Source organism: Crinia signifera, chromosome 3 (assembly GCF_055691185.1).
Source record: "Crinia signifera chromosome 3, ASM5569118v1, whole genome shotgun sequence".
Lineage (NCBI taxonomy): Eukaryota > Metazoa > Chordata > Amphibia > Anura > Myobatrachidae > Crinia > Crinia signifera.
The window spans coordinates 85,509,325-85,530,737 of record NC_139219.1 but is presented as its reverse complement, the minus strand read 5'-3'; the positions used below and the strand labels follow the sequence as shown (position 1 = coordinate 85,530,737).

The 21,413-nt window shown below is 33.9% G+C and overlaps 19 non-coding genes across 19 annotated transcripts; all 19 read right to left on the bottom strand.

Annotated features, from left to right (window-relative positions):
* Window positions 1-483: 483 nt before the first annotated feature.
* On the bottom strand, window positions 484-566 carry TRNAL-UAA (transfer RNA leucine (anticodon UAA)). The gene has a single exon. It is a non-coding gene; the product is annotated as a tRNA-Leu (tRNA).
* Window positions 567-3,843: 3,277 nt separating this feature from the next.
* Window positions 3,844-3,926, bottom strand: TRNAL-UAA (transfer RNA leucine (anticodon UAA)). Its single transcript has one exon. It is a non-coding gene; the product is annotated as a tRNA-Leu (tRNA).
* A 798-nt stretch (window positions 3,927-4,724) lies between these two features.
* On the bottom strand, window positions 4,725-4,807 carry TRNAL-UAA (transfer RNA leucine (anticodon UAA)). Its single transcript has one exon. It is a non-coding gene; the product is annotated as a tRNA-Leu (tRNA).
* Window positions 4,808-5,669: 862 nt separating this feature from the next.
* Window positions 5,670-5,752, bottom strand: TRNAL-UAA (transfer RNA leucine (anticodon UAA)). Its single transcript has one exon. It is a non-coding gene; the product is annotated as a tRNA-Leu (tRNA).
* A 1,579-nt stretch (window positions 5,753-7,331) lies between these two features.
* Window positions 7,332-7,414, bottom strand: TRNAL-UAA (transfer RNA leucine (anticodon UAA)). The gene has a single exon. It is a non-coding gene; the product is annotated as a tRNA-Leu (tRNA).
* Window positions 7,415-8,213: 799 nt separating this feature from the next.
* TRNAL-UAA (transfer RNA leucine (anticodon UAA)) lies at window positions 8,214-8,296 on the bottom strand. The gene has a single exon. It is a non-coding gene; the product is annotated as a tRNA-Leu (tRNA).
* An 861-nt stretch (window positions 8,297-9,157) lies between these two features.
* TRNAL-UAA (transfer RNA leucine (anticodon UAA)) lies at window positions 9,158-9,240 on the bottom strand. The gene has a single exon. It is a non-coding gene; the product is annotated as a tRNA-Leu (tRNA).
* Window positions 9,241-10,040: 800 nt separating this feature from the next.
* Window positions 10,041-10,123, bottom strand: TRNAL-UAA (transfer RNA leucine (anticodon UAA)). Its single transcript has one exon. It is a non-coding gene; the product is annotated as a tRNA-Leu (tRNA).
* An 861-nt stretch (window positions 10,124-10,984) lies between these two features.
* TRNAL-UAA (transfer RNA leucine (anticodon UAA)) lies at window positions 10,985-11,067 on the bottom strand. The gene has a single exon. It is a non-coding gene; the product is annotated as a tRNA-Leu (tRNA).
* Window positions 11,068-11,865: 798 nt separating this feature from the next.
* TRNAL-UAA (transfer RNA leucine (anticodon UAA)) lies at window positions 11,866-11,948 on the bottom strand. The gene has a single exon. It is a non-coding gene; the product is annotated as a tRNA-Leu (tRNA).
* Window positions 11,949-13,193: 1,245 nt separating this feature from the next.
* On the bottom strand, window positions 13,194-13,276 carry TRNAL-UAA (transfer RNA leucine (anticodon UAA)). The gene has a single exon. It is a non-coding gene; the product is annotated as a tRNA-Leu (tRNA).
* Window positions 13,277-14,137: 861 nt separating this feature from the next.
* TRNAL-UAA (transfer RNA leucine (anticodon UAA)) lies at window positions 14,138-14,220 on the bottom strand. The gene has a single exon. It is a non-coding gene; the product is annotated as a tRNA-Leu (tRNA).
* Window positions 14,221-15,017: 797 nt separating this feature from the next.
* Window positions 15,018-15,100, bottom strand: TRNAL-UAA (transfer RNA leucine (anticodon UAA)). Its single transcript has one exon. It is a non-coding gene; the product is annotated as a tRNA-Leu (tRNA).
* Window positions 15,101-15,961: 861 nt separating this feature from the next.
* On the bottom strand, window positions 15,962-16,044 carry TRNAL-UAA (transfer RNA leucine (anticodon UAA)). The gene has a single exon. It is a non-coding gene; the product is annotated as a tRNA-Leu (tRNA).
* A 799-nt stretch (window positions 16,045-16,843) lies between these two features.
* TRNAL-UAA (transfer RNA leucine (anticodon UAA)) lies at window positions 16,844-16,926 on the bottom strand. The gene has a single exon. It is a non-coding gene; the product is annotated as a tRNA-Leu (tRNA).
* Window positions 16,927-17,787: 861 nt separating this feature from the next.
* Window positions 17,788-17,870, bottom strand: TRNAL-UAA (transfer RNA leucine (anticodon UAA)). The gene has a single exon. It is a non-coding gene; the product is annotated as a tRNA-Leu (tRNA).
* A 798-nt stretch (window positions 17,871-18,668) lies between these two features.
* TRNAL-UAA (transfer RNA leucine (anticodon UAA)) lies at window positions 18,669-18,751 on the bottom strand. Its single transcript has one exon. It is a non-coding gene; the product is annotated as a tRNA-Leu (tRNA).
* Window positions 18,752-19,612: 861 nt separating this feature from the next.
* Window positions 19,613-19,695, bottom strand: TRNAL-UAA (transfer RNA leucine (anticodon UAA)). The gene has a single exon. It is a non-coding gene; the product is annotated as a tRNA-Leu (tRNA).
* A 775-nt stretch (window positions 19,696-20,470) lies between these two features.
* On the bottom strand, window positions 20,471-20,553 carry TRNAL-UAA (transfer RNA leucine (anticodon UAA)). Its single transcript has one exon. It is a non-coding gene; the product is annotated as a tRNA-Leu (tRNA).
* Window positions 20,554-21,413: the final 860 nt, after the last annotated feature.

Genomic DNA, 21,413 nt, shown 5'->3' with positions numbered 1-21,413 from the left:
AACTGCCAAAGTCGCTCACATTTGTTCTATAAATTCAAATAAAAAATGTAGTGTAAATAAAGATTATATTTCCTATGTAAGGTAAACATTACAGGTCATTATGATGAATAAAAAAACTTTGCTTGGCAATTTTTACACCTTTTTTAACATATCACATTAGACATTCAAAGGGTTTATGTTGATAACTAACATTTGGAAATAAATGCTAACTTTCTTTTTCTGTACGGTCACATGGCAATTCTTTTGTGGAAATGTATGGTGGTCAACAAAGATATGCAACATATACTCCTTTCTCTAATTTCAAACATTCTGTCATGTACATTAAAACAGAATGTAACTTTCATTTTCTGTATGTTCACATGGCAATGCTTTTGTAGAATGCATGTTGCCAACTATCATAAGCAACATATATTCATGTATGCTTTTCTGATTGATTGCATTCTTACTTGTACATTTATATAAGGCTTAAATGAAAAAAAAGCATACCAGAAGTGGGGTTCGAACCCACGCGGATACAAATCCATTGGATCTTAAGTCCAACGCCTTAACCACTCGGCCATCCTGGTGTGATTCTGGCAGCTGCTTTTTCTTATGTTAGATGCTTTTGCAATGGGCCTATTTCTTTCAATATGGTCAACTTTTATTCAAACATACACAACTTAGAGTCTAAATGATTACATATCTGGGTATTTTCATAGATTTTATGATATCTATATTTCTTTTATTCATAGAAAATAAGTTTATTTGAAAAATGTAACTCAAAATATAATTTTTGTTGATGTTTTATGATTGACAGTTGAAATTAATAAAAAATCTAAATAAGGCAGACTTCCAGCTGCCACTGAGCCCCCCAGCAGCCCCCTGCCAATTCTAAATATGCCTGGAAAACCCCCAGGAGTAGCAGAGACCACGGTTGACAAGCAGACAGGTAAGTTGTCTTTTTTTATGTCAGGGGTTTTCAGCGCTGCAAACTCTGCGAACAGTTTTCAAAATTGGATACTGTGGGTATCACAAGTGCACTTACCTATGGTAATCCATAATGCTGTACCATTTTCATACAGTTCCTTTAATAAAATATATTTAAAACTTGGATACTGTGGTTTTAACGAGTGCACATACCCATGGTAATCTAAAATTGTGCACAAAGCATGCTCGTTTGTATTACCTCACTCCCATATTTATATCACATAAAGTTATTGATTTTGACCATATTTTCAGATTGTCCAGCCATATAGACTGCTCTTTTTTTTATGATGATTATTGACCTTTACAAATGTTGCTTTTTGTCTTGCCATATGAGAATGTTTTTGTGGAACAATTATGTTGCTCAACAAATGTAAGCAACATAGACTCCTGAACATGTTAAGCACATAACTCTGTTAACATTCTTCCTTTAACATTTTCACAAGGGTAGAATTAAAATTCATACCAGAAGAGGAGTTCGAACCCACACGCGTATAGAAATCCATTGGATCTTAAGTCCAACGCCTTAACCACTCGGTCATCCTGGTTTGTTGCTGCAACTTGTTGCCATGGGAAAATACTATTTCAATGTTCATGTGTATTTTAATGTGCATGGCTATCTTTTTATTCAAACTTTCTAGTGCTTGGAGTCTAAATTTTGACATATTTCTGGCAACTTTTATGAATATTATATCCTTATTTCATTTCCCAACAGAAAGTAAGTTTTTTTAGAAAATATTTACTCAAAGTATGTATTTTATTGAATTTCATTATATTTTTACATTATTCAGCTATATAGATTGCTCTGCCTTTTAACTCTTTGAGTGCCAACATCTGTGACAGATTTTCAAAATATCTGCTAAAACTGCCAAAGTCGCTCACATTTGTTCTATAAATTCAAATAAAAAATGTAGTGTAAACAAAGATTATATTTCCTATGTAAGGTAAACATTACAGGTCATTATGATGAATGAAAAAACTTTGCTTGGCAATTTTTACACCTTTTTTAACATATCACATTAGACATTCAAAGGGTTTATGTTGATAACTAACATTTGGAAATAAATGCTAACTTTCTTTTTCTGTACGGTCACATGGCAATTCTTTTGTGGAAATGTATGGTGGTCAACAAAGATATGCAACATATACTCCTGTCTCTAATTTCCAACATAATGTCATGTACATTAAAACAGAATGTAACTTTCATTTTCTGTATGTTCACATGGCAATGCTTTTGTAGAATGCATGTTGCCAACTATCATAAGCAACATATATTCATGTATGCTTTTCTGATTGATGGCATTCTTACTTGTACATTTATATAAGGCTTATATGAAAAAAAAGCATACCAGAAGTGGGGTTCGAACCCTCCTGGATGCAAATCCATTGGATCTTAAATCCAACGCCTTAACCACTCGGCCATCCTTGTGTGATTCTGGCAACTGCTTTTTCTTATGTTAGATGCTTTTGCAATGGGCCTATTTCTTTCAATATGGTCAACTTTTATTCAAACATACACAACTTAGAGTCTAAATGATTACATATCTGGGTATTTTCAGAGATTTTATGATATCTATATTTCTTTTATTCATAGAAAATAAGTTTATTTGAAAAATTTAACTCAAAATATAATTTTTGTTGATGTTTTATGATTGACAGTTGAAATTAATAAAAAATCAAAATAAGGCAGACTTCCAGCTGCCACTGAGCCCTCCAGCAGCCCCCTGCCAATTCTTAATATGCCTGGAAAACCCCCAGGAGTAGCAGAGACCACGGTTGACAAGCAGACAGGTAAGTTGCCTTTTTTTCATGTCAGGGGTTTTTCAGCGCTGCAAACTCTGCGAACAGTTTTCAAAATTGGATACTGTGGGTATCACAAGTGCACTTACCTATGGTAATCCAAAATGCTGTACCATTTTCATACAGTTCCTTTAAAAAAATATAGGTACTTATGTAGTATCTGGGCTGCCGATATTTTGATTGTATGCCTTAAGTTAAGGCATACAATCAGATGCGATGCGATGCGATGACCCGATTTTTCCATAGGATTCAATGTTAAAATGGACTGAGTCCATTTTAACATGAAATTCAATGGGAAAAAGGGGTCCTTTTCATACCCCTACTATCCAAGTGGGCATGGAGTTGGATATAAACCTGTGGCGAGCGTAGCGAGCCACCGAGCCCGAAGCGTGGCGAGCGAAGCGAGCACCGCGAGGGGACGGTATTCTGTGTCCCCTCGCGGGGCTCGCTACGCTCGCCACGCTTCGGGCTCGGTGGCTCGCTACGCTCGCCACAGGTTTATATCCAACTCCATGCCCACTTGGATAGTAGGGGTATGAAAAGGACCCCTTTTTCCCATTGAATTCCATGTTAAAATGGACTCAGTCCATTTTAACATTGAATCCTATGGAAAAATCGGGTCCATCGCATCGCATCGCATCGCATCGCATGCGATTTGGTCGGGTGCGATGCGATGCGATGGACCCGATTTCAAAATCGGCAGCCCAGTTACTACATAAGTACCAAAATATATTTAAAACTTGGATACTGTGGTTATAATGAGTGCACATACCCATGGTAATCCAAAATTGTGCGCAAAGCATGCACGTTTGTATTACCTCACTCCCAAATTTATATCACATAAAGTTATTGATTTTGACCATATTTTCAGATTGTCCAGCCATATAGACTGCTCTTTATTTATATGATGATTATTGACCTTTACAAATGTTCCTTTTTGTCTTGCCATATGAGAATGTTTTTGTGGAACAATTATGTTGCTCAACAAATGTAAGCAACATAGACTCCTGAACATGTTAAGCACATAACTCTGTTAACATTCTTCCTTTAACATTTTCTCAAGGGTAGAATTAAAATTTATACCAGAAGTGGGGTTCGAACCCACGCGGATAGAAATCCATTGGATCTTAAGTCCAACGCCTTAACCACTCGGCCATCCTGGTTTGTTGCTGCAATTTGTTGTTATGGGAAAATACTATTTTAATGTTCATGTGTATTTAATTGTGCATGGCTATCATTTTATTCAAACTTTCTAGTGCTTGGAGTCTAAATTATGACATATTTCTAGCAACTTTTATGGATATTATATCCTTATTTCATTTCCCAACAGAAAGTAAGGTTCTTTAGAAAATATTTACTCAAAGTATGTATTTTATTGAATTTCATTATATTTTTACAATATTCAGCTATATAGATTGCTCTGCCTTTTAACTCTTTGAGTGCCAACATCTGTGACAGATTTTCAAAATATCTGCTAAAACTGCCAAAGTCGCTCACATTTGTTCTATAAATTCAAATAAAAAATGTAGTGTAAACAAAGATTATATTTCCTATGTAAGGTAAACATTACATGTCTTTATGATGAATAAAAAAACTTTGCTTGGCAATTTTTACACCTTTTTTAACATATCACATTAGACATTCAAAGGGTTTATGTTGATAACTAACATTTGGAAATAAATGCTAACTTTCTTTTTCTGTACGGTCACATGGCAATTCTTTTGTGGAAATGTATGGTGGTCAACAAAGATATGCAACATATACTCCTTTCTCTAATTTCCAACATTCTGTCATGTACATTAAAACAGAATGTAACTTTCATTTTCTGTATGTTCACATGGCAATGCTTTTGTAGAATGCATGGTGCCAACTATCATAAGCAACATATATTCCTGTATGCTTTTCTGATTGATGACATTCTTACTTGTACATTTTTATAAGGCTTAAATGAAAAAAATGCATACCAGAAGCGGGGTTCGAACCCACGCGGATACAAGTCCATTGGATCTTAAGTCCAACGCCTTAACCACTCGGCCATCCTGGTGTGATTCTGGCAGCTGCTTTTTCTTATGCTAGATGCTTTTGCAATGGGCCTATTTCTTTCAATATGGTCAACTTTTATTCAAACATACACAACTTAGAGTCTAAATGATTACATATCTGGGTATTTTCAGAGATTTTATGATATCTATATTTCTTTTATTCATAGAAAATAAGTTTATTTGAAAAATTTAACTCAAAATATAATTTTTGTTGATGTTTTATGATTGACAGTTGAAATTAATAAAAAATCAAAATAAGGCAGACTTCCAGATGCCACTGAGCCCCCCAGCAGCCCCCTGCCAATTCTTAATATGCCTGGAAAACCCCCAGGAGTAGCAGAGACCACGGTTGACAAGCAGACAGGTAAGTTGTCTTTTTTTCATGTCAGGGGTTTTCAGCGCTGCAAACTCTGCGTACAGTTTTCAAAATTGGATACTGTGGGTATCACAAGTGCACTTACCTATGGTAATCCAAAATGCTGTACCATTTTCATACAGTTCCTTTAATAAAATATATTTAAAACTTGGATACTGTGGTTATAACGGGTGCACATACCCATGGTAATCCAAAATTGTGCACAAAGCATGCACGTTTGTATTACCTCACTCCCAAATTTATATCACATAAAGTTATTGATTTTGACCATATTTTCAGATTGTCCAGCCATATAGACTGCTCTTTATTTATATGATGATTATTGACCTTTACAAATGTTCCTTTTTGTCTTGCCATATGAGAATGTTTTTGTGGAACAATTATGTTGCTCAACAAATGTAAGCAACATAGTCTCCTGAACATGTTAACCACATAACTCTGTTAACATTCTTCCTTTAACATTTTCTCAAGGGTAGAATTAAAATTCATACCAGAAGTGGGGTTCGAACCCACGCGGATAGAAATCCATTGGATCTTAAGTCCAACGCCTTAACCACTCGGCCATCCTGGTTTGTTGCTGCAACTTGTTGTCTTGGGAAAATACTATTTCAATGTTCATGTGTATTTTAATGTGCATGGCTATCATTTTATTCAAACTTTCTAGTGCTTGGAGTCTAAATTATGACATATTTCTGGCAACTTTTATGGATATTATATCCTTATTTAATTTCCCAACAGAATGTAAGGTTCTTTAGAAAATATTTACTCAAAGTATGTATTTTATTGAATTTCATTATATTTTTACATTATTCAGCTATATAGATTGCTCTGCCTTTTAACTCTTTGAGTGCCAACATCTGTGACAGATTTTCAAAATATCTGCTAAAACTGCCAAAGTCGCTCACATTTGTTCTATAAATTCAAATAAAAAATGTAGTGTAAACAAAGATTATATTTCCTATGTAAGGTAAACATTACAGATCATTATGATGAATAAAAAAACTTTGCTTGGCAATTTTTACACCTTTTTTAACATATCACTTTAGACATTCAAAGGGTTTATGTTGATAACTAACATTTGGAAATAATTGCTAACTTTCTTTTTCTGTACGGTCACATGGCAATTCTTTTGTGGAAATGTATGGTGGTCAACAAAGATATGCAACATATACTCCTTTCTCTAATTTCAAACATTCTGTCATGTACATTAAAACAGAATGTAACTTTCATTTTCTGTATGTTCACATGGCAATACTTTTGTAGAATGCATGGTGCCAACTATCATAAGCAACATATATTCCTGTATGCTTTTCTGATTGATGACATTCTTACTTGTTCATTTTTATAAGGATTAAATGAAAAAAAAAGCATACCAGAAGTGGGGTTCCATCCCACGCGGATACAAATCCATTGGATCTTAAGTACAACGCCTTAACCACTCGGCAATCCTGGTGTGAATCTGGCAGCTGCTTTTTCTTATGCTAGATGCTTTTGCAATGGGCCTATTTCTTTCAATATGGTCAACTTTTATTCAAACATACACAACTTAGAGTCTAAATGATGATGAGCCCCCCAGCAGCCCCCTGCCAATTCTAAATATGCCTGGAAAACCCCCAGGAGTAGCAGAGACCACGGTTGACAAGCAGACAGGTAAGTTGTCTTTTTTTCATGTCAGGGGTTTTCAGCGCTGCAAACTCTGTGAACAGTTTTCAAAATTGGATACTGTGGGTATCACAAGTGCACTTACCTATGGTAATCCATAATGCTGTACCATTTTCATACAGTTCCTTTAATAAAATATATTTAAAACTTGGATACTGTGGTTATAACGAGTGCACATACCCATGGTAATCCAAAATTGTGCACAAAGCATGCTCGTTTGTATTACCTCACTCCCAAATTTATATCACATAAAGTTATTGATTTTGACCATATTTTCAGATTGTCCAGCCATATAGACTGCTCTTTATTTTTATGATGATTATTGACCTTTACAAATGTTGCTTTTTGTCTTGCCCTATGAGAATGTTTTTGTGGAACAATTATGTTGCTCAACAAATGTAAGCAACATAGACTCCTGAACATGTTAAGCACATAACTCTGTTAACATTCTTCCTTTAACATTTTCACAAGGGTAGAATTAAAATTCATACCAGAAGTGGGGTTCGAACCCACGCGGATAGAAATCCATTGGATCTTAAGTCCAACGCCTTAACCACTCGGCCATCCTGGTTTGTTGCTGCAACTTGTTGTCATGGGAAAATACTATTTCAATGTTCATGTGTATTTTAATGTGCATGGCTATCTTTTTATTCAAACTTTCTAGTGCTTGGAGTCTAAATTATGACATATTTCTGGCAACTTTTATGGATATTATATCCTTATTTCATTTCCCAACAGAAAGTAAGGTTCTTTAGAAAATATTTACTCAAAGTATGTATTTTATTGAATTTTTTTATATTTTTACATTATTCAGCTATATAGATTGCTCTGCCTTTTAACTCTTTGAGTGCCAAAATCTGTGACAGATTTTCAAAATATCTGCTAAAACTGCCAAAGTCGCTCACATTTGTTCTATAAATTCAAATAAAAAATGTAGTGTAAACAAAGATTATATTTCCTATGTAAGGTAAACATTACAGGTCATTATGATGAATAAAAAAACTTTGCTTGGCAATTTTTACACCTTTTTTAACATATCACATTAGACATTCAAAGGGTTTATGTTGATAACTAACATTTGGAAATAAATGCTAACTTTCTTTTTCTGTACGGTCACATGGCAATTCTTTTGTGGAAATGTATGGTGGTCAACAAAGATATGCAACATATACTCCTTTCTCTAATTTCCAACATTCTGTCATGTACATTAAAACAGAATGTAACTTTCATTTTCTGTATGTTCACATGGCAATGCTTTTGTAGAATGCATGGTGCCAACTATCATAAGCAACATATATTCCTGTATGCTTTTCTGATTGATGACATTCTTACTTGTACATTTTTATAAGGCTTAAATGAAAAAAAAAGCATACCAGAAGTGGGGTTCGAACCCACGCGGATACAAATCCATTGGATCTTAAGTCCAACGCCTTAACCACTCGGCCATCCTGGTGTGATTCTGGCAGCTGCTTTTTCTTATGCTAGATGCTTTTGCAATGGGCCTATTTCTTTCAATATGGTCAACTTTTATTTAAACATACACAACTTAGAGTCTAAATGATTACATATCTGGGTATTTTCAGAGATTTTATGATCTCTATATTTCTTTTATTCATAGAAAATAAGTTTATTTGAAAAATGTAACTCAAAATATAATTTTTGTTGATGTTTTATGATTGACAGTTGAAATTAATAAAAAATCAAAATAAGGCAAACTTCCAGCTGCCACTGAGCCCCCCAGCAGCCCCCTGCCAATTCTAAATATGCCTGGAAAACCCCCAGGAGTAGCAGAGACCACGGTTGACAAGCAGACAGGTAAGTTGTCTTTTTTTATGTCAGGGGTTTTCAGCGCTGCAAACTCTGCGAACAGTTTTCAAAATTGGATACTGTGGGTATCACAAGTGCACTTACCTATGGTAATCCATAATGCTGTACCATTTTCATACAGTTCCTTTAATAAAATATATTTAAAACTTGGATACTGTGGTTATAACGAGTGCACATACCCATGGTAATCCAAAATTGTGCACAAAGCATGCTCGTTGGTATTACCTCACTCCCAAATTTATATCACATAAAGTTATTGATTTTGACCATATTTTCAGATTGTCCAGCCATATAGACTGCTCTTTATTTTTATGATGATTATTGACCTTTACAAATGTTGCTTTTTGTCTTGCCATATGAGAATGTTTTTGTGGAACAATTATGTTGCTCAACAAATGTAAGCAACATAGACTCCTGAACATGTTAAGCACATAACTCTGTTAACATTCTTCCTTTAACATTTTCACAAGGGTAGAATTAAAATTCATACCAGAAGTGGGGTTCGAACCCACGCGGATAGAAATCCATTGGATCTTAAGTCCAACGCCTTAACCACTCGGCCATCCTGGTTTGTTGCTGAAACTTGTTGTCATGTGAAAATACTATTTCAATGTTCATGTGTATTTTAATGTGCATGGCTATCATTTTATTCAAACTTTCTAGTGCTTGGAGTCTAAATTATGACATATTTCTGGCAACTTTTATGGATATTATATCCTTATTTCATTTCCAAACAGAAAGTAAGGTTCTTTAGAAAATATTTACTCAAAGTATGTATTTTATTGAATTTCATTATATTTTTACAATATTCAGCTATATAGATTGCTCTGCCTTTTAACTCTTTGAGTGCCAACATCTGTGACAGATTTTCAAAATATCTGCTAAAACTGCCAAAGTCGCTCACATTTGTTCTATAAATTCAAATAAAAAATGTTGTGTAAACAAAGATTATATTTCCTATGTAAGGTAAACATTACAGGTCTTTATGATGAATAAAAAAACTTTGCTTGCCAATTTTTACACCTTTTTTAACATGTCACATTAGACATTCAAAGGGTTTATGTTGATAACTAACATTTGGAAATAAATGCTAACTTTCTTTTTCTGTACGGTCACATGGCAATTCTTTTGTGGAAATGTAAGGTGGTCAACAAAGATATGCAACATATACTCCTTTCTCTAATTTCCAACATTCTGTCATGTACATTAAAACAGAATGTAACTTTCATTTTCTGTATGTTCACATGGCAATGCTTTTGTAGAATGCATGTTGCCAACTATCATAAGCAACATATATTCATGTATGCTTTTCTGATTGATGGCATTCTTACTTGTACATTTATATAAGGCTTAAATGAAAAAAAAAAGCATACCAGAAGTGGGGTTCGAAACCACGCGGATACAAATCCATTGGATCTTAAGTCCAACGCCTTAACCACTCGGCCATCCTGGTGTGAATCTGGCAGCTGCTTTTTCTTATGCTAGATGCTTTTGCAATGGGCCTATTTCTTTCACTATGGTCAACTTTTATTCAAACATACACAACTTAGAGTCTAAATGATTACATATCTGGGTATTTTCAGAGATTTTATGATATCTATATTTCTTTTATTCATAGAAAATAAGTTTATTTGAAAAATGTAACTCAAAATATAATTTTTGTTGATGTTTTATGATTGACAGTTGAAATTAATAAAAAATCAAAATAAGGCAAACTTCCAGCTGCCACTGAGCCCCCCAGCAGCCCCCTGCCAATTCTAAATATGCCTGGAAAACCCCCAGGAGTAGCAGAGACCACGGTTGACAAGCAGACAGGTAAGTTGTCTTTTTTTATGTCAGGGGTTTTCAGCGCTGCAAACTCTGCGAACAGTTTTCAAAATTGGATACTGTGGGTATCACAAGTGCATTTACCTATGGTAATCCATAATGCTGTACCATTTTCATACAGTTCCTTTAATAAAATATATTTAAAACTTGGATACTGTGGTTATAACGAGTGCACATACCCATGGTAATCCAAAATTGTGCACAAAGCATGCTCGTTTGTATTACCTCACTCCCAAATTTATATCACATAAAGTTATTGATTTTGACCATATTTTCAGATTGTCCAGCCATATAGACTGCTCTTTATTTTTATGATGATTATTGACCTTTACAAATGTTGCTTTTTGTCTTGCCATATGAGAATGTTTTTGTGGAACAATTATGTTGCTTAACAAATGTAAGCAACATAGACTCCTGAACATGTTAAGCACATAACTCTGTTAACATTCTTCATTTAACATTTTCACAAGGGTAGAATTAAAATTCATACCAGAAGTGGGGTTCGAACCCACGCGGATAGAAATCCATTGGATCTTAAGTCCAACGCCTTAACCACTCGGCCATCCTGGTTTGTTGCTGAAACTTGTTGTCATGTGAAAATACTATTTCAATGTTCATGTGTATTTTAATGTGCATGGCTATCATTTTATTCAAACTTTCTAGTGCTTGGAGTCTAAATTATGACATATTTCTGGCAACTTTTATGGATATTATATCCTTATTTCATTTCCAAACAGAAAGTAAGGTTCTTTAGAAAATATTTACTCAAAGTATGTATTTTATTGAATTTTTTTATATTTTTACATTATTCAGCTATATAGATTGCTCTGCCTTTTAACTCTTTGAGTGCCAAAATCTGTGACAGATTTTCAAAATATCTGCTAAAACTGCCAAAGTCGCTCACATTTGTTCTATAAATTCAAATAAAAAATGTAGTGTAAACAAAGATTATATTTCCTATGTAAGGTAAACATTACAGGTCATTATGATGAATAAAAAAACTTTGCTTGGCAATTTTTACACCTTTTTTAACATATCACATTAGACATTCAAAGGGTTTATGTTGATAACTAACATTTGGAAATAAATGCTAACTTTCTTTTTCTGTACGGTCACATGGCAATTCTTTTGTGGAAATGTATGGTGGTCAACAAAGATATGCAACATATACTCCTTTCTCTAATTTCCAACATTCTGTCATGTACATTAAAACAGAATGTAACTTTCATTTTCTGTATGTTCACATGGCAATGCTTTTGTAGAATGCATGGTGCCAACTATCATAAGCAACATATATTCCTGTATGCTTTTCTGATTGATGACATTCTTACTTGTACATTTTTATAAGGCTTAAATGAAAAAAAAGCATACCAGAAGTGGGGTTCGAACCCACGCGGATACAAATCCATTGGATCTTAAGTCCAACGCCTTAACCACTCGGCCATCCTGGTGTGATTCTGGCAGCTGCTTTTTCTTATGCTAGATGCTTTTGCAATGGGCCTATTTCTTTCAATATGGTCAACTTTTATTCAAACATACACAACTTAGAGTCTAAATGATTACATATCTGGGTATTTTCAGAGATTTTATGATATCTATATTTCTTTTATTCATAGAAAATAAGTTTATTTGAAAAATGTAACTCAAAATATAATTTTTGTTGATGTTTTATGATTGACAGTTGAAATTAATAAAAAATCAAAATAAGGCAAACTTCCAGCTGCCACTGAGCCCCCCAGCAGCCCCCTGCCAATTCTAAATATGCCTGGAAAACCCCCAGGAGTAGCAGAGACCACGGTTGACAAGCAGACAGGTAAGTTGTCTTTTTTTAAGTCAGGGGTTTTCAGCGCTGCAAACTCTGCGAACAGTTTTCAAAATTGGATACTGTGGGTATCACAAGTGCTGAAACTTGTTGTCATGTGAAAATACTATTTCAATGTTCATGTGTATTTTAATGTGCATGGCTATCATTTTATTCAAACTTTCTAGTGCTTGGAGTCTAAATTATGACATATTTCTGGCAACTTTTATGGATATTATATCCTTATTTCATTTCCAAACAGAAAGTAAGGTTCTTTAGAAAATATTTACTCAAAGTATGTATTTTATTGAATTTCATTATATTTTTACAATATTCAGCTATATAGATTGCTCTGCCTTTTAACTCTTTGAGTGCCAAAATCTGTGACAGATTTTCAAAATATCTGCTAAAACTGCCAAAGTCGCTCACATTTGTTCTATAAATTCAAATAAAAAATGTAGTGTAAACAAAGATTATATTTCCTATGTAAGGTAAACATTACAGGTCATTATGATGAATAAAAAAACTTTGCTTGCCAATTTTTACACCTTTTTTAACATATCACATTAGACATTCAAAGGGTTTATGTTGATAACTAACATTTGGAAATAAATGCTAACTTTCTTTTTCTGTACGGTCACATGGCAATTCTTTTGTGGAAATGTATGGTGGTCAACAAAGATATGCAACATATACTCCTTTCTCTAATTTCCAACATTCTGTCATGTACATTAAAACAGAATGTAACTTTCATTTTCTGTATGTTCACATGGCAATGCTTTTGTAGAATGCATGGTGCCAACTATCATAAGCAACATATATTCCTGTATGCTTTTCTGATTGATGGCATTCTTACTTGTACATTTATATAAGGCTTAAATGAAAAAAAAAAGCATACCAGAAGTGGGGTTCGAACCCACGCGGATACAAATCCATTGGATCTTAAGTCCAACGCCTTAACCACTCGGCCATCCTGGTGTGAATCTGGCAGCTGCTTTTTCTTATGCTAGATGCTTTTGCAATGGGCCTATTTCTTTAACTATGGTCAACTTTTATTCAAACATACACAACTTAGAGTCTAAATGATTACATATCTGGGTATTTTCAGAGATTTTATGATATCTATATTTCTTTTATTCATAGAAAATAAGTTTATTTGAAAAATGTAACTCAAAATATAATTTTTGTTGATGTTTTATGATTGACAGTTGAAATTAATAAAAAATCAAAATAAGGCAAACTTCCAGCTGCCACTGAGCCCCCCAGCAGCCCCCTGCCAATTCTAAATATGCCTGGAAAACCCCCAGGAGTAGCAGAGACCACGGTTGACAAGCAGACAGGTAAGTTGTCTTTTTTTATGTCAGGGGTTTTCAGCGCTGCAAACTCTGCGAACAGTTTTCAAAATTGGATACTGTGGGTATCACAAGTGCACTTACCTATGGTAATCCATAATGCTGTACCATTTTCATACAGTTCCTTTAATAAAATATATTTAAAACTTGGATACTGTGGTTATAACGAGTGCACATACCCATGGTAATCCAAAATTGTGCACAAAGCATGCTCGTTGGTATTACCTCACTCCCAAATTTATATCACATAAAGTTATTGATTTTGACCATATTTTCAGATTGCCCAGCCATATAGACTGCTCTTTATTTTTATGATGATTATTGACCTTTACAAATGTTGCTTTTTGTCTTGCCATATGAGAATGTTTTTGTGGAACAATTATGTTGCTCAACAAATGTAAGCAACATAGACTCCTGAACATGTTAAGCACATAACTCTGTTAACATTCTTCCTTTAACATTTTCACAAGGGTAGAATTAAAATTCATACCAGAAGTGGGGTTCGAACCCACGCGGATAGAAATCCATTGGATCTTAAGTCCAACGCCTTAACCACTCGGCCATCCTGGTTTGTTGCTGAAACTTGTTGTCATGTGAAAATACTATTTCAATGTTCATGTGTATTTTAATGTGCATGGCTATCATTTTATTCAAACTTTCTAGTGCTTGGAGTCTAAATTATGACATATTTCTGGCAACTTTTATGGATATTATATCCTTATTTCATTTCCAAACAGAAAGTAAGGTTCTTTAGAAAATATTTACTCAAAGTATGTATTTTATTGAATTTTTTTATATTTTTACATTATTCAGCTATATAGATTGCTCTGCCTTTTAACTCTTTGAGTGCCAAAATCTGTGACAGATTTTCAAAATATCTGCTAAAACTGCCAAAGTCGCTCACATTTGTTCTATAAATTCAAATAAAAAATGTAGTGTAAACAAAGATTATATTTCCTATGTAAGGTAAACATTACAGGTCATTATGATGAATAAAAAAACTTTGCTTGGCAATTTTTACACCTTTTTTAACATATCACATTAGACATTCAAAGGGTTTATGTTGATAACTAACATTTGGAAATAAATGCTAACTTTCTTTTTCTGTACGGTCACATGGCAATTCTTTTGTGGAAATGTATGGTGGTCAACAAAGATATGCAACATATACTCCTTTCTCTAATTTCCAACATTCTGTCATGTACATTAAAACAGAATGTAACTTTCATTTTCTGTATGTTCACATGGCAATGCTTTTGTAGAATGCATGGTGCCAACTATCATAAGCAACATATATTCCTGTATGCTTTTCTGATTGATGACATTCTTACTTGTACATTTTTATAAGGCTTAAATGAAAAAAAACATACCAGAAGTGGGGTTCGAACCCACGCGGATACAAATCCATTGGATCTTAAGTCCAACGCCTTAACCACTCGGCCATCCTGGTGTGATTCTGGCAGCTGCTTTTTCTTATGCTAGATGCTTTTGCAATGGGCCTATTTCTTTCAATATGGTCAACTTTTATTCAAACATACACAACTTAGAGTCTAAATGATTACATATCTGGGTATTTTCAGAGATTTTATGATATCTATATTTCTTTTATTCATAGAAAATAAGTTTATTTGAAAAATGTAACTCAAAATATAATTTTTGTTGATGTTTTATGATTGACAGTTGAAATTAATAAAAAATCAAAATAAGGCAAACTTCCAGCTGCCACTGAGCCCCCCAGCAGCTCCCTGCCAATTCTAAATATGCCTGGAAAACCCCCAGGAGTAGCAGAGACCACGGTTGACAAGCAGACAGGTAAGTTGTCTTTTTTTAAGTCAGGGGTTTTCAGCGCTGCAAACTCTGCGAACAGTTTTCAAAATTGGATACTGTGGGTATCACAAGTGCACTTACCTATGGTAATCCATAATGCTGTACCATTTTCATACAGTTCCTTTAATAAAATATATTTAAAACTTGGATACTGTGGTTATAACGAGTGCACATACCCATGGTAATCCAAAATTGTGCACAAAGCATGCTCGTTGGTATTACCTCACTCCCAAATTTATATCACATAAAGTTATTGATTTTGACCATATTTTCAGATTGTCCAGCCATATAGACTGCTCTTTATTTTTATGATGATTATTGACCTTTACAAATGTTGCTTTTTGTCTTGCCATATGAGAATGTTTTTGTGGAACAATTATGTTGCTCAACAAATGTAAGCAACATAGACTCCTGAACATGTTAAGCACATAACTCTGTTAACATTCTTCCTTTAACATTTTCACAAGGGTAGAATTAAAATTCATACCAGAAGTGGGGTTCGAACCCACGCGGATAGAAATCCATTGGATCTTAAGTCCAACGCCTTAACCACTCGGCCATCCTGGTTTGTTGCTGCAACTTGTTGTCATGGGAAAATACTATTTCAATGTTCATGTGTATTTTAATACGCATGGCTATCTTTTTGTTCAAACTTTCTAGTGCTTGGAGTCTAAATTATGACATATTTCTGGCAACTTTTATGGATATTATATCCTTATTTCATTTCCCAACAGAAAGTAAGGTTCTTTAGAAAATATTTACTCAAAGTATGTATTTTATTGAATTTTTTTATATTTTTACATTATTCAGCTATATAGATTGCTCTGCCTTTTAACTCTTTGAGTGCCAAAATCTGTGACAGATTTTCAAAATATCTGCTAAAACTGCCAAAGTCGCTCACATTTGTTCTATAAATTCAAATAAAAAATGTAGTGTAAACAAAGATTATATTTCCTATGTAAGGTAAACATTACAGGTCATTATGATGAATAAAAAAACTTTGCTTGGCAATTTTTACACCTTTTTTAACATATCACATTAGACATTCAAAGGGTTTATGTTGATAACTAACATTTGGAAATAAATGCTAACTTTCTTTTTCTGTACGGTCACATGGCAATTCTTTTGTGGAAATGTATGGTGGTCAACAAAGATATGCAACATATACTCCTTTCTCTAATTTCCAACATTCTGTCATGTACATTAAAACAGAATGTAACTTTCATTTTCTGTATGTTCACATGGCAATGCTTTTGTAGAATGCATGGTGCCAACTATCATAAGCAACATATATTCCTGTATGCTTTTCTGATTGATGACATTCTTACTTGTACATTTTTATAAGGCTTAAATGAAAAAAAAAGCATACCAGAAGTGGGGTTCGAACCCACGCGGATACAAATCCATTGGATCTTAAGTCCAACGCCTTAACCACTCGGCCATCCTGGTGTGATTCTGGCAGCTGCTTTTTCTTATGCTAGATGCTTTTGCAATGGGCCTATTTCTTTCAATATGGTCAACTTTTATTTAAACATACACAACTTAGAGTCTAAATGATTACATATCTGGGTATTTTCAGAGATTTTATGATATCTATATTTCTTTTATTCATAGAAAATAAGTTTATTTGAAAAATGTAACTCAAAATATAATTTTTGTTGATGTTTTATGATTGACAGTTGAAATTAATAAAAAATCAAAATAAGGCAAACTTCCAGCTGCCACTGAGCCCCCCAGCAGCCCCCTGCCAATTCTAAATATGCCTGGAAAACCCCCAGGAGTAGCAGAGACCACGGTTGACAAGCAGACAGGTAAGTTGTCTTTTTTTATGTCAGGGGTTTTCAGCGCTGCAAACTCTGCGAACAGTTTTCAAAATTGGATACTGTGGGTATCACAAGTGCACTTACCTATGGTAATCCATAATGCTGTACCATTTTCATACAGTTCCTTTAATAAAATATATTTAAAACTTGGATACTGTGGTTATAACGAGTGCACATACCCATGGTAATCCAAAATTGTGCACAAAGCATGCTCGTTTGTATTACCTCACTCCCAAATTTATATCACATAAAGTTATTGATTTTGACCATATTTTCAGATTGTCCAGCCATATAGACTGCTCTTTATTTTTATGATGATTATTGACCTTTACAAATGTTGCTTTTTGTCTTGCCATATGAGAATGTTTTTGTGGAACAATTATGTTGCTTAACAAATGTAAGCAACATAGACTCCTGAACATGTTAAGCACATAACTCTGTTAACATTCTTCATTTAACATTTTCACAAGGGTAGAATTAAAATTCATACCAGAAGTGGGGTTCGAACCCACGCGGATAGAAATCCATTGGATCTTAAGTCCAACGCCTTAACCACTCGGCCATCCTGGTTTGTTGCTGAAACTTGTTGTCATGTGAAAATACTATTTCAATGTTCATGTGTATTTTAATGTGCATGGCTATCATTTTATTCAAACTTTCTAGTGCTTGGAGTCTAAATTATGACATATTTCTGGCAACTTTTATGGATATTATATCCTTATTTCATTTCCAAACAGAAAGTAAGGTTCTTTAGAAAATATTTACTCAAAGTATGTATTTTATTGAATTTTTTTATATTTTTACATTATTCAGCTATATAGATTGCTCTGCCTTTTAACTCTTTGAGTGCCAAAATCTGTGACAGATTTTCAAAATATCTGCTAAAACTGCCAAAGTCGCTCACATTTGTTCTATAAATTCAAATAAAAAATGTAATGTAAACAAAGATTATATTTCCTATGTAAGGTAAACATTACAGGTCATTATGATGAATAAAAAAACTTTGCTTGGCAATTTTTACACCTTTTTTAACATATCACATTAGACATTCAAAGGGTTTATGTTGATAACTAACATTTGGAAATAAATGCTAACTTTCTTTTTCTGTACGGTCACATGGCAATTCTTTTGTGGAAATGTATGGTGGTCAACAAAGATATGCAACATATACTCCTTTCTCTAATTTCCAACATTCTGTCATGTACATTAAAACAGAATGTAACTTTCATTTTCTGTATGTTCACATGGCAATGCTTTTGTAGAATGCATGGTGCCAACTATCATAAGCAACATATATTCCTGTATGCTTTTCTGATTGATGACATTCTTACTTGTACATTTTTATAAGGCTTAAATGAAAAAAAAGCATACCAGAAGTGGGGTTCGAACCCACGCGGATACAAATCCATTGGATCTTAAGTCCAACGCCTTAACCACTCGGCCATCCTGGTGTGATTCTGGCAGCTGCTTTTTCTTATGCTAGATGCTTTTGCAATGGGCCTATTTCTTTCAATATGGTCAACTTTTATTCAAACATACACAACTTAGAGTCTAAATGATTACATATCTGGGTATTTTCAGAGATTTTATGATATCTATATTTCTTTTATTCATAGAAAATAAGTTTATTTGAAAAATGTAACTCAAAATATAATTTTTGTTGATGTTTTATGATTGACAGTTGAAATGAATAAAAAATCAAAATAAGGCAAACTTCCAGCTGCCACTGAGCCCCCCAGCAGCCCCCTGCCAATTCTAAATATGCCTGGAAAACCCCCAGGAGTAGCAGAGACCACGGTTGACAAGCAGACAGGTAAGTTGTCTTTTTTTAAGTCAGGGGTTTTCAGCGCTGCAAACTCTGCGAACAGTTTTCAAAATTGGATACTGTGGGTATCACAAGTGCACTTACCTATGGTAATCCATAATGCTGTACCATTTTCATACAGTTCCTTTAATAAAATATATTTAAAACTTGGATACTGTGGTTATAACGAGTGCACATACCCATGGTAATCCAAAATTGTGCACAAAGCATGCTCGTTGGTATTACCTCACTCCCAAATTTATATCACATAAAGTTATTGATTTTGACCATATTTTCAGATTGCCCAGCCATATAGACTGCTCTTTATTTTTATGATGATTATTGACCTTTACAAATGTTGCTTTTTGTCTTGCCATATGAGAATGTTTTTGTGGAACAATTATGTTGCTCAACAAATGTAAGCAACATAGACTCCTGAACATGTTAAGCACATAACTCTGTTAACATTCTTCCTTTAACATTTTCACAAGGGTAGAATTAAAATTCATACCAGAAGTGGGGTTCGAACCCACGCGGATAGAAATCCATTGGATCTTAAGTCCAACGCCTTAACCACTCGGCCATCCTGGTTTGTTGCTGAAACTTGTTGTCATGTGAAAATACTATTTCAATGTTCATGTGTATTTTAATGTGCATGGCTATCATTTTATTCAAACTTTCTAGTGCTTGGAGTCTAAATTATGACATATATATCCTTATTTCATTTCCAAACAGAAAGTAAGGTTCTTTAGAAAATATTTACTCAAAGTATGTATTTTATTGAATTTCATTATATTTTTACAATATTCAGCTATATAGATTGCTCTGCCTTTTAACTCTTTGAGTGCCAACATCTGTGACAGATTTTCAAAATATCTGCTAAAACTGCCAAAGTCGCTCACATTTGTTCTATAAATTCAAATAAAAAATGTAGTGTAAACAAAGATTATATTTCCTATGTAAGGTAAACATTACAGGTCATTATGATGAATAAAAAAACTTTGCTTGGCAATTTTTACACCTTTTTTAACATATCACATTAGACATTCAAAGGGTTTATGTTGATAACTAACATTTGGAAATAAATGCTAACTTTCTTTTTCTGTACGGTCACATGGCAATTCTTTTGTGGAAATGTATGGTGGTCAACAAAGATATGCAACATATACTCCTTTCTCTAATTTCCAACATTCTGTCATGTACATTAAAACAGAATGTAACTTTCATTTTCTGTATGTTCACATGGCAATGCTTTTGTAGAATGCATGGTGCCAACTATCATAAGCAACATATATTCCTGTATGCTTTTCTGATTGATGACATTCTTACTTGTACATTTTTATAAGGCTTAAATGAAAAAAAAGCATACCAGAAGTGGGGTTCGAACCCACGCGGATACAAATCCATTGGATCTTAAGTCCAACGCCTTAACCACTCGGCCATCCTGGTGTGATTCTGGCAGCTGCTTTTTCTTATGCTAGATGCTTTTGCAATGGGCCTATTTCTTTCAATATGGTCAACTTTTATTCAAACATACACAACTTAGAGTCTAAATGATTACATATCTGGGTATTTTCAGAGATTTTATGATATCTATATTTCTTTTATTCATAGAAAATAAGTTTATTTGAAAAATGTAACTCAAAATATAATTTTTGTTGATGTTTTATGATTGACAGTTGAAATTAATAAAAAATCAAAATAAGGCAAACTTCCAGCTGCCACTGAGCCCCCCAGCAGCCCCCTGCCAATTCTAAATATGCCTGGAAAACCCCCAGGAGTAGCAGAGACCACGGTTGACAAGCAGACAGGTAAGTTGTCTTTTTTTAAGTCAGGGGTTTTCAGCGCTGCAAACTCTGCGAACAGTTTTCAAAATTGGATACTGTGGGTATCACAAGTGCACTTACCTATGGTAATCCATAATGCTGTACCATTTTCATACAGTTCCTTTAATAAAATATATTTAAAACTTGGATACTGTGGTTATAACGAGTGCACATACCCATGGTAATCCAAAATTGTGCACAAAGCATGCTCGTTGGTATTACCTCACTCCCAAATTTATATCACATAAAGTTATTGATTTTGACCATATTTTCAGATTGTCCAGCCATATAGACTGCTCTTTATTTTTATGATGATTATTGACCTTTACAAATGTTGCTTTTTGTCTTGCCATATGAGAATGTTTTTGTGGAACAATTATGTTGCTCAACAAATGTAAGCAACATAGACTCCTGAACATGTTAAGCACATAACTCTGTTAACATTCTTCCTTTAACATTTTCACAAGGGTAGAATTAAAATTC